This window comes from Peromyscus leucopus, chromosome 2 (assembly GCF_004664715.2).
Source record: "Peromyscus leucopus breed LL Stock chromosome 2, UCI_PerLeu_2.1, whole genome shotgun sequence".
NCBI lineage: Eukaryota > Metazoa > Chordata > Mammalia > Rodentia > Cricetidae > Peromyscus > Peromyscus leucopus.
Window position 1 is genome coordinate 119,908,096 of NC_051064.1, and position 11,514 is coordinate 119,919,609.

Sequence of the window (11,514 nt, forward strand, 5' to 3'; positions counted from 1 at the left end):
CCTGCGTGCCCAACCGTCATGCCGTGCTCCTGGAACAATCTGCCATGAAGTGCCTGTTTCCCTCACAGACGTGCCTGGTGGTGGCTGTTTCCAGCTTAACAGGTTCTGGGGCTCTGTGTATGAACAAGCCATGCTCCTGGATGGAAATGGCCTGTCCATCATAGGTGGTATCCTCAGCAACCTTAGTGTGTGCTCTACAGAGAGCAGTGACAGAGGTACTGGGAATGTGTCAGGAATGCAGAATCCCAGGCCCTCCCCAGACCTGCTCACACAAACCCTCCATTTACCAAAATTCCCAGATGATTCAGTACACAGTAACGTGTATGTATGAAAACATGCATGAAAGCATGGCCTTCCGTATTTCTGTCTGGCTTGCTCAGAATGAGGAATACTTGGGCTCAGTTCTTTGGCTGTGCCTGCCTCGTGTCATAGTGTGTGTGTGTGTGTGTGTGTGTGTGTGTGTGTGTGTGTGTGTGTGTGTTGGGGATATATGATCTCTTCATGGGGGCCGGGTCTTCTCCTGGCTGTGCTGGACCAGTGGGTGGTTCCTGTACTGGCTCTGAAAGCTCTGACTCCTGGCTGAGCGGTCAGATGGCCTGGAGGGAAGGAGCATACGGGACCCTGTTGACACCCATGTTCATCTCTTCAGCATCACTGGGACTCCCAGTGGTGCCTCTGCAAACCAAGTGTTCTCCAAAGCGTCCCCTCCTTTCCTCCTCCTTGTGAATGAATTTCACCGAACGGTTTTAGGAGCTGGGCAGGGGAAGGATGGGAGTCTTTTAGAGTTCCTCTACAGACTTCATTTTTTTTTTCTGGCACTATTTCCTCGTCAGTTGTACTGAGTCTGGCCCTTAGTCCGATTAGCTCCCAGATTACAAAGGTCAGAGGTCGTCACGCTTTAAATGCCCTCCATCCTCTTCCCAAACATAGAGCTACCCAAGCTCAGTCAAGTCACATGAGAGGGGACACACACAATTTCCGTGTTCACTTTTGGTGACTTTTGGTATGAGGTGGATGCTGATGTTAGCTGTGACTTCATTCCTGGGCTCCAGAGTTGGGTAGCTACCTGCTGAGCTGGCTTCTCCTCTACTTGTGTGTCTACCATATTTAATATGTCCAAGCTGCACCGCATGCCCATCAGCCCAGCTCACAGAGGGTGGAATTAGGAGGACTGTGAGTCAGAGGCCAGCCTAGACTGCATAAGCAATTCCAGATCAGTCTTGGCTGCATGGCGAGACCCTGTCTTTAAAAGCCAAACACAGAAACAAATGGCCAGGCTCCGTGTGCTTGCTTGCCCAAAACCCCAGCTACTCGGGAGGCCGAAGAGGGAGGATCACTTGAGTCCATGAGTTTAAGACTAGCCTTGGCAACGCAGTGAAAGAACCCTTATCGAGGGTATGTGTGTGTGTGTGTGTGTGTGTGTGTGTGTGTGTTGTGGGGGTTGTGGGGGTTGGAGGGGGAAGCCTGGTATAGTAGAGCATGCCTTTAATCCCAGAACTTGGGAGAGAGAGGCAGGTGGATATTTGTGAGTTCAAGACCAGCCTGTTCTACAAGTATGTTTCTGGCCAGTCAGGGCTACATAGAGAGACTCTGTCTTGAAAGGAAGGAAGGGAGGGAGGGAGGGAGGGAGGCAGGCAGGCAGAAAGGCAGGCCTGGATTCTGGCTCCTATCCCTAAACCTGTACCTTTTATTTGTTTGTTTATTTTTTAATTACACTCATGCTATTCATTAATTACATTCATGATATTAATTACATTTGTGGTATTCACTGATTACATTTGTAGTATTTATTCAATAATCATATTTATGATAAACCTGTACCTTTGTTTCCCTATCTTGCCATCTTTGTGAGTGACGTTTCCACCTATGCAGTGTTCAAGCCTTAAATATTAGTACTTGATTCTTTCCCACATCCAGTTGATGAGCACATGTTGTGGCCTGAGTCTGCACACTTTTAGCCCTCTCCAACCCTCCTCCTCTATCCTGTGTTTGGCTCACTGCACCCGCTCCCACTAACTTCCCTCTACTACCCTCTGAGCTGGAGATCCTGCACAACGGGCAGATGCTGCCCTAAAAATCACCCCTGGGTGATTAAAAAAAGGAATTTTTACTTGTTTTATTTATTATTAGCATGAGTGTGAAATGTGTGTGTCATAGCACGTGTGTGGAGGTCAGAGGACACCTTTTGAGAGTTGGTTCTCTCCTTCTACCATGGATCTGGCGTTTGAAGTCAGGTCATCGAGTTTCCAAGGCAGGTGCTCTTACCTGCTGGACCATCTCACTGGCCCCAGTTTGGTATGTTTAACGTGCCTATCCTGTGTTCTCACTCGAGTAGTAAATTCCCCGGACAAGTTCCCATAGCATTGAGAACACACCTCAAGTGCCCCCTGATGGCCCACGAGGTCCTGACGGCATGGGCACATGCAGACTTGAACTTCACCTCCCTCCATTTCCTTCTTCAATCCCACCAGCTGTCAGGACCTTGTGGTGGCTCTCCCCTCGACCCCATTCTGTCTCAAGCTGTTCGCAGCACTCGGCATCCCTCCTTCTGCTCTACAGCATGGACTTCTCTTGGTTTCCTCCCGCCTCCCGTAGCATTCTCTCTGCATTCTCCTGGATCTTCTTCCTCCTGGGAGTTGCTGTTCCCTTGTATCCTTGCTTAGCTCTTTGTGTTGTCTGAGTGGGCATACCGCTTCAACTCTTTCTATAAACCAGTAACTCCTTAGACCTCATCGATTGTAGTTGCTATTAAACATCTCTGTTTGCTCTTCCTTGGAACTTCAAACCCATCAGGTCCCAAGCAGAACTATTGCCCTCATATGCCCTGTGGATCCTCATTTCTTACGTTCTACATCTCACATGGGCTACCTAGGCATCTAAGCCTGAAACCCAAGGGTGAGTCTCAAATCTTCCTTCTCCCTCGACCGCATCTAAGTCCTTACCAGGTTCTATAACTTCTAGGGGAGGCAGTACAATTGTGTCACAGGGACGCTATGACTGTCAGAGGGCTGACATATGGGGGCCTCTGCTCCCGCATGGGAGGAGGTTCAACTACCTGTCCGTGTCATTCTCCTATTTTCTCTGCGTTTGTGAAACTAGGAAGAGCCACTGTCCCCAGTCCTTCATTTCTGTAGAAAATCAAGCAGGAACTGGCATGGGCCTAGGACACAGGAAGCTATGTAGTTCTGCTTTCTTTGGTTAAAAAGTCCTGCAGGCTCCAAGGTCCAGGACAGAGCAGCAGACTTGGCTTATAGCAGCCGGTCTTTGGGTTAGGGAGATAGTTCAGGAAGTAAAGCTTACCACGCGAGCATGAACACCTGAGCTTGTTCATTAGACTCCCTGTGAGAAGAGCTGGGTGAGCCAGGTATAGTGGAACACACCTTTAATCCCAGCACTCGGAAGGCAGAGGCAGGAAGATCTCTGTGAGTTCAAGGCTAGCCTGGTCTACAGAGCGAGTTTCAGGACATCCAGGGCTACATAGAGAGAGCCTTGAAAGAGTCGGGTGAGATGGTGTATGTGCATGCTTGTAAATCCAGTACCAGAGATGTATTGAGGGCAGATCCCTGGGCTGATAGTCTAATTTACTTGGCAAGTTCCAGGACAGTGATAGACCAGGTCTCAACAAAAAAGCTGAGAGCATGTGAGGAGGGACACTCAGTTTTGTCCCCTGGCCTCCAAGTGCACACACAGCTGGTATTGGATGTCTGGGTAGCTATTGCTTGGGGGAATCCTGCAGTTGCTGGTTGTGGATTGACCGAGGTAGCAGCGTGCTTTTAAACCAGACATGAGAGAGGAGGGAGTCCTGTTCGGACCACTTGCTACTTTTTTTGTGGCACAAATCCTTCCGCCACAGACAGTGTGAGGTTCCGAAATAAGAAGCCGCTGAGCAGAAGGTGGGGAAGAGAGCTGGCACTTGCGACCCTGAACCTGTGCTCTTTATCTCCCTATTGGTTCAGATCTCCCAACCTCTGCCAGTTTTATCAAATCAGAAAGTCTGACTTCAGGTAGCTCTAGGCTCTGGGATTCTCTATCTCTCTCCCAACATTGTCCAGCATCCTTCTGAAATGATTCCATTCATATTAGCATATCAGAGCACTTTGTTTTCCCTCTCCTTGGTCAATGTCATTTTATTTACTTAAAATTGTTGTTTCCCAGGTGTGTGTGCCTTGCGTGCATATGTGTATACATGTTTCTATATGTATGGTTACGTATGTGTGTGTGTGTGTGTGTGTGTAGAGAGGCTCAAACTTGATGTTGGGTGTGTCTGCCTTGCTCACCCTCCATTTTATTTATTGAGGCAGGATCTCTAGATGAACCCAGCATGCCAATTCCAGCTAGTCCAGCATGCCAGCTTTCTCCAGGGATCCTTGTTTCTGTTTCTTAAGTGCTCTGGGACTACAATAGCCACACTTGCCCAGGCTCTTATTTGGGTTCTGGAGATCCGAACTCCGGTCCTCGGCAAGGGTTTTATCCACTGAGCCATCTCCCTGACCCCGTCAACGTCATTTTAAGTTTGCTCTTCTGACAATCTACAAATGGTATCTCCTTACACCGTGTCTTTTCTGAGGTTCAAATATCCTTAGATTCTCTGTTTCCTTAAAATCTTTTCAGAGCTCCCCGTGGTCTTTCGGCTTGTCCTTCCCTGCTGGAACCAGGGGCCCTTCCCACCTTTGCCTCTCCCATAATTGGACTCTCTTCCTCCTAATGTGCTGTTTTCTAGCCCCTAAACCCAGTCCAGACTGAGGACTCCCTGCATTGTCCTGGCTCTCCCAGGCACAGAACCTCCCCAACGTCTTTGTGTTTCTAGACCTGTTCTCAAGTCCTACCTCTTGGTGTCTTTTCTTATCTTCCACCAACTAGTAATAAGGGAACAGCCTAACTAAAAAAGAGGAAGAGTCAGAGTTAAAGGCACTCGTCACAAGCCTGGGGACCTGAATTAGATCCCTAGGCCTCACATGGTGGAAAGAGAGAACCGGACTCTCACAGATTGTCTCTGACGTCTACATGCCTGCTGTGACTCACAAAAGCGCACACACACACAAATGTTTTTTTTTTCTTTTTTTAAAAGGATGTGTGTTTGTAGAGGTGGCCCAACAGTTAAGAGCACTTGTTGCTCTTGCAGAGGACTAGAGTTCGGATTCTACCACCCACATGGTAGGTAACAACCATGGGATTGTTCCAGGGGATCTGGTATTCTCTTTTGGCCTGAGAACAACCCTCCTACATACAAATAATAAAAAAGAATCTTTAAAAAACAGAAATGCAAGCTCACACTCCTTTCAGAGACACCCCTCCCCCCCCTTTTCTGTGTGGTCTGAGCAATGTGATGGGTCTTGTTTTAAAAGGAGGAGGGCATGGTTTTGATAGGAGGCAATAAGAGAGATAAATTTACCAAACCGGGGAACAGAGGGGAGGGAGAGCCCGGCTGAGGAGGAAGACCAGCATTGAGACATTCCAGGGCAAGCTCCACCCTTCAGAACAGTGGTGTCCACTCCTCAGATTTTAGTTCACTCTCTATTCTGTGAATGCTAGCTTCCCTACAGCATGTCCAGCGAGAGTATCTCATGCCCAAAATCTTATATCCTCAGCAGCTTGGGAATAACAGAAAAGACAGCATGGCACCTGTGGAGCTGAGAGGAGATGGCAGCCATAGCAACTTGAGGAAGAGAGTGAGTTCAGATTGAGGATGTGAACCCGGGGTGGGGTGGGGGGGGCTCTGGTAAAAGGGAGGGAGGGGCAGGGAGTGCTTCCTCACACAGGCCATCCCAAGTGCTCAGGAGAGCCAAGCAGGAACATTTTGAGTTTGGAGGCCAGTCTGAATTACATAGTGTTGTTTTTAAAAATGATAAGTGGTGCTGTTACCAAGTGAAAAGGTCATGAGACATGACAAAACCCAGTATCAGTGCTTTATTAGGAAGGTGTGTGTGTGGGACAAAAGAACCAGGCCTGGGAAAGAAACGTGCAGAGAGAGAGAGAGAGAGAGAGAGAGAGACAGAGAGAGAGACAGAGAGAGAGAGAGAGAGAGAGAGAGAGAGAGAGAGAGAGAGAGAGAGAGAGAGAGAAGAGAGCGGAGAAGAGAGAGGAGGAGTCTGTGTCTGGCTTTTTAAGGATTCCTGTGGACATGCGCAAGTAGGCTTATGGAGCTACACCATGCATGCCCTGATCACTCAGTGCACTGATGATACAAGACGTAAGACCCAAGGCTTAGCTGCTGAACTGCGCATGTATGGTCATGCAGCTGGAGTGGCAGAATCCTAACACATAGCATGTTTGAGGTAGCCTGTTTATATAATGAGATTTAAAATAATTTCTACAAGTTTTATTTGTGTGTGTGTGTGTGTGTGTGTGTGTGTGTGTGTGTGTATCTGCCCATGAAGTCCAGAAGAGCAATGTCAGAGCCCATGGAACTAGAGTTATAGGCAGTTGAAAGCCATCTGATGTGGGAGCTGGAAACCAAACTTGGGTCCTCTATAAGAGCAGCAAGTGCTCTTAACCACTGAGCCATCGCTACAGCCCTGGATATAATTTTGGAGGTGATCTGAAAGAACTGCAAACTTTGAGAACACATCTTTCCCTTTTCTGTCCCCCTTGAACTTTGTGCCTTTGTGGGGAAGGGGAGCGTGTGCTCCGTGCCGCTCCATTCTGATTTCAGTCCTTTGTTGTAGCAACTAATTCTAATGGGTCTTGATAATAAAAACCCAGGGATAAATGCTGAAAGATCAGAGAAGCAAAGGAGCCAGCTGCTAGAGAGTCTTCTTACCTCGCCAGCTCCTCAGACCGAAGGAGAAGAAGGCTTGAGCTCCTGTCTCTGCCCAGTCATATCACTTCCTGTTTCCTCCTCCCCAGTGCTGCGATTAAAGGTGTGTGCCACCACTGCCTGGCCTCTATGCTTAACTAGTAGCTAGCTCCGCCCTCTGATCTCCAGGCAAGCTTTATTTATTAGAGCACAAACAAAGTATTATCACAATTTGCCATTAAGATTTGGTGTTCCCTGACTTCCAACCCATTGGATCTTTGCCTGTTGGGATGTTTTTATATGTGGGTAGCCATACTGTCACTACCCTAGCTAGGGGATGTCCCGAGAAGGGACTCTCCCAGGGTTGGAGTGGGTGGGAGTGTGCCCTTCCTGGTGACTCCCTCTTTTATCCTTATCTTTCAGCTTCCAGAAACAAACGCTTGCTCCCTGACAGCACTATACCATAGCTCTACTGTGGCACCCTTGTCCTTCTCTTTCCAGAAGAGAAGCCAGCCTCAGAAGGAGTAAAGGAGTCATCTAGCGTCCCTGTGAAAGCGGAGGACTGAGACTTGAATTGAGACCTGTTTGTCTCTAAAGGCTATTTTTTTAAACAAGCATTATTTTTAATTACATGTAGATGTGTGTGTGTGTGCATGTAGATATATACATGTGGATGTAGGTGCCCACAGAGGCCGGAGGCATGGAATCCCCTTGAACTGGAATTGCCAGCTGCCTGACAGGGATGCTGGGAACAGAATTCTGGTCCTCTGGAAGTGCAGCAAGTGCTCTTAACCGCTGAGCTCTCTTTCCAGCCCCCAGAGGCTATTTTTAAAACTCCTACACAGGACTGGAGAGATGGCTCAGCAGCTAAGAGCACTGGCAGCTCTTCCAGAAGTCCTGAGTTCAGTTCCCAGCACCCACATGGTGGCTCACAACCATCTATAATGGGAGCTGATGGCCTCTTCTGGCATGCAGGTGCAGTGCAGATAGAACACTGTATACATAAAATAAATAAATCTTAAAAAACAAACAAATGAACGAACTCCTACACAGATACCTTGGCCAAAGACCACCTTGGAGGGCTTCCCTTCGCTCTACTTACTATCTAGAATTGCAAGCTGGGCACGGGGGCTTCTTGAAGTTGGAGGTTGAGTCTAAGACCCACCTCAGAAGGGGTGTGACGCTAGTAAGTGGAAAAAGGACCAGCAGTCTCCCAGAAGTATCTCCAAGGGAGATGGCTGAAGGGCTGCAACCGGAACAGTGCCCTGTGCGCTGTCTCCTGTCCTCCACAAGACACCCTGGCTCCTGAGCTGCCCTACTTATCTGTCACCTCTGAATCGAAGGCCCAAATCCAAAGAAAGAGGAGACTGTCCCATTACAGCAGCTTCGGGTTGCCAATGGAAGAAGGCCGGGCTGAGATAAGAGATACACAGCCCTGCGGAAGGAGCCTGTGCTGCCCAGAAGGCCTTGCAGGAAATCACCCCCTTCCTTGAGGGCTAGAGGGAGGGAATGACTCAGGGCAAAGTGGTGTGACTTCTGTATTTTACAGCCAGGCCTGTGGTGAGACCCCTCGACCAGGAGCCCCTGCTTCGCCTTCCCCAGGGGTCTGTCTAATAAGACTTTTCTTCTGGCTTTTTCCACTGGGTCTCTGGACTCAAGTCAGCATGACTGGCCTGGTCTCTTGTTCCAACTCCTGCCCAGGCCATGACCTGTGAGAACAGGGCCAGAAGTGAAGCAGAGGGAAATGAAGCTGGAGTGGGTGTGGCAGGTGACACTGAGGATTTATGGCTGTCCTCTGCTCAGAGTGCACAGTGGGGGGGCTGTGGTCCTTAGAGTCCATAGTGGGAATGTGGGGCTCTCCCGTGGGAGAAACGTCTTCTTGACACCTTAACATGTACTACAAGGCCCAATTGTTGAATTTGTAAATGTACTGGGCCCAGATCAGTTCTCTCCCGCTATGCCAGAGGAGAAACATTGCCCCATGGCTGAGGGATCCTCTGGAGCCAGGGCCTCCTGTTTGGAATGCTAGCCTCACCACTTACTGTCAGGTTTTAAGTCAAGTCGCTTAACCTCTCAGAACCTTCTCTTCAATACGGTAAGGGTAATGATAACGCCCGCCCAGTAGGCGTGTTGAAGATTGGAAGACTAATGTGAGCTAAGTGCTCGGCACAGCACTGGAAACACCGAAGCATCAGGTAACCGTTATCTGTTTTTTGTTTTTTGTTTTGTTTTGTTTTTTGTTTTTTTGAGACAGGGTTTCTCTGTGTAGCTTTGCTCCTTTTCCTGGAACTCACTTGGTAGCCCAGGCTGGCCTCGAACTCACAGGGATCCCCCTGGCTCTGCCTCCCGAGTGCTGGGATTAAAGGCGTGCGCCACCACTGCCTGGCCCGTTATCTTTTTTTATTCTTTTAGTGAAAGACATTGATCCAGTCCTAGCTCCTCCCCCTGCTCCTAGTCTTCTGTCCGGTCCCCGCCACCCTCCTCCGTAAGTGCTTCTTCTGGCTCATCACCACCACCACCCCATCATGTCATCTGCACTCTTGGTGTATGCGTTCACTGATGTCATTGCTGTCACTCTTTATATTTTTTTTTGTAATTACAGTCATTTATGTGTTTGTTTGTGCACTTATGCACGCACATGGGCCACGGTGTAGGTACAGAGGTCAGAGGACGACTTTGGGGAGTCGTTTTTTCTCCACCATGTGAGAGCCAGGAATGGATCTCAGGTTGCCAGGCTTCGGTGGCAAGTGGCTTTATTCACTGAGCCATCTTACTGGTCCCCTCTACTTTTTGAGACAGGCTCTCTAACTGGACCTAGTGCTCACCAACGAGGCTAGCCTGGCGGGGCCCCAGGGACCATCCTGTCCCTGCCTCTCCAGCAGTGGGACAGGACAGTGGTGTGCACTGCTACATCCGGGCTTTTACGTGGGTGCTGAGTAGTGTACTCAGGTCCTCATGTTTGTGCTTCCAGCCCCCCCCCCCCCCGGCTCTTAGCTGTGTACCTTGCCTGTCCTTATATCCATACCACAGTGTCTCAGTCTTTATTGCTTTATGGTAAGTTTCGAAATCTGAAATTGTGAGCCTTCTGATTTTGATCCTTCTTGTTTTGGCTATTCTGGACTTCTTGCAATTTCATGGGGATTCTAGGATCCGTCTGTTTATTTCTATGAAGAAAGCAACCAAAATTCAGATAGAGGGATGTTGAGTCTCTAGATCACCTGGGAAGTGTCATCAGACACCAATATTACCTACATCCTCCAGTTTTTGAATCATCAGTACTTGGTTCTTTACCTAGGTTTTTTCAAATGGTGCTGGGGATGCTGGAAATCCATCACTAATTAAATCCCATCACTTGCTCTAAGTCTGTGGTTTATCTCTTCCTGGGAAGTCCCCCATTAAGTCTAGCAGGCAAGTGCTTCACCTTTACTCCTTTTCCTGTATAACCCATGTTCCATGGTGCAGCCAGAGTGATGCTTCAAAAAAATTCAAAAATTCAAAAATGCCCATCTTGGACCAGCTGGATGGCTCAGCGGGCAAATGCACTTCTTATGCAACCCTGGCAACCCAGGTTTCATTCCCCAGGACCCATGCAAGGTGGAAGGAGAGAACGGACTCCATAAAATTGCCCTCTGACTTTCACACACTTGCTGTGGCACCCCTGCCCACACACATACCATGCACACACAATAGTAATAAAAATGAATAAAATACAGATCTGATCCAGACACACCTTTACTGACAGCTCTTAAAGGTTTATTTTTTAATTTTATGCGTGTGTGTGTGTGTGTGTGTGTGTGTGTGTGTGTGTGTGTGTGTGTGTAAGCCATGTGTGCGGGTCAGAGGCTATAAGAGGGCATCGAATTCCCGGGAACTGGAATCCCTGTAGCTTTGAGCTGCCTTGTGGGTGTTGGGAATCTGAATTTGGTCCTCTGAGCCGTCTCTCCAGCTCCTCTTTTTCCCTTTTCTTTCAGCATTAATTCGTCTCTTGTTTTTGCACTGGCCGCTCTTACTAACGACCCACGTCCTTGAGGCTGCCGCGGGAACTCAGGATGGCCTGGCCTTTGTCACGACGATGTTCATGGAAGAATGCTCTCTTTGTTCCAGCTCTGTGAAACTATGCTCCGATGCTGAACACACCACCCTCCACTGGTGTTCTTTCTGTGCTAGGAACTCTTTCTCCAAGGAACTCCTGCTTCATCTCTGTGTCCAAATTAAAACGTCACTCTTGCTGGAAAAGCTTTCCTGATCCCACCTCTGCCCCACGTGCCCCGGGTCCTCTCTTACAGCATGGACCACTCACCTCTGTATTTTATTGTGTGTTTACACAATCTGCCACATGTCAAGGGCGTCCTCATCTATGGGTACTTTAAAATGATTTTATTTTTGTTTATTTTAAAATGATTTTATTTGTTCATTTGTTTTTACAACCCAACCATGTTTAACCAGGGTTTCATGAAGCTCAGGCTGACCTCTGGCCAGAATGACCTGGAACTTCTTTTTTTTTTTTTTTTTGTTTTTTTTTGGTTTTTTCGAGACAGGGTTTCTCTGTGTAGCTTTGCGCCTTTCCTGGAACTCACTTGGTAGCCCAAGCTGGCCTCGAACTCACAAAGATCCACCTGGCTCTGCCTCCCGAGTGCTGGGATTAAAGGCGTGCGCCACCACCGCCCGGCGACCTGGAACTTCTGATTCTCCTGCCTCTACCTCCCAGTGCTCAGATGGCAGGCTTATAATACCATGCCCAATTTCTATAGTGCTGGAAATTGCACCCAGGGCTTTGT

The 11,514-nt window shown here is 48.5% G+C and overlaps 1 long non-coding RNA gene across 1 annotated transcript; it reads left to right on the forward strand.

The window, feature by feature from the left end:
- The first annotated feature begins 5,504 nt into the window (after positions 1–5,504).
- LOC119087354 lies at positions 5,505–11,260 on the forward strand. Its single transcript, XR_005090764.1, has 3 exons — positions 5,505–5,669; positions 8,837–8,931; positions 10,708–11,260. It is a non-coding gene; the product is annotated as an uncharacterized LOC119087354 (long non-coding RNA).
- Positions 11,261–11,514: the final 254 nt, after the last annotated feature.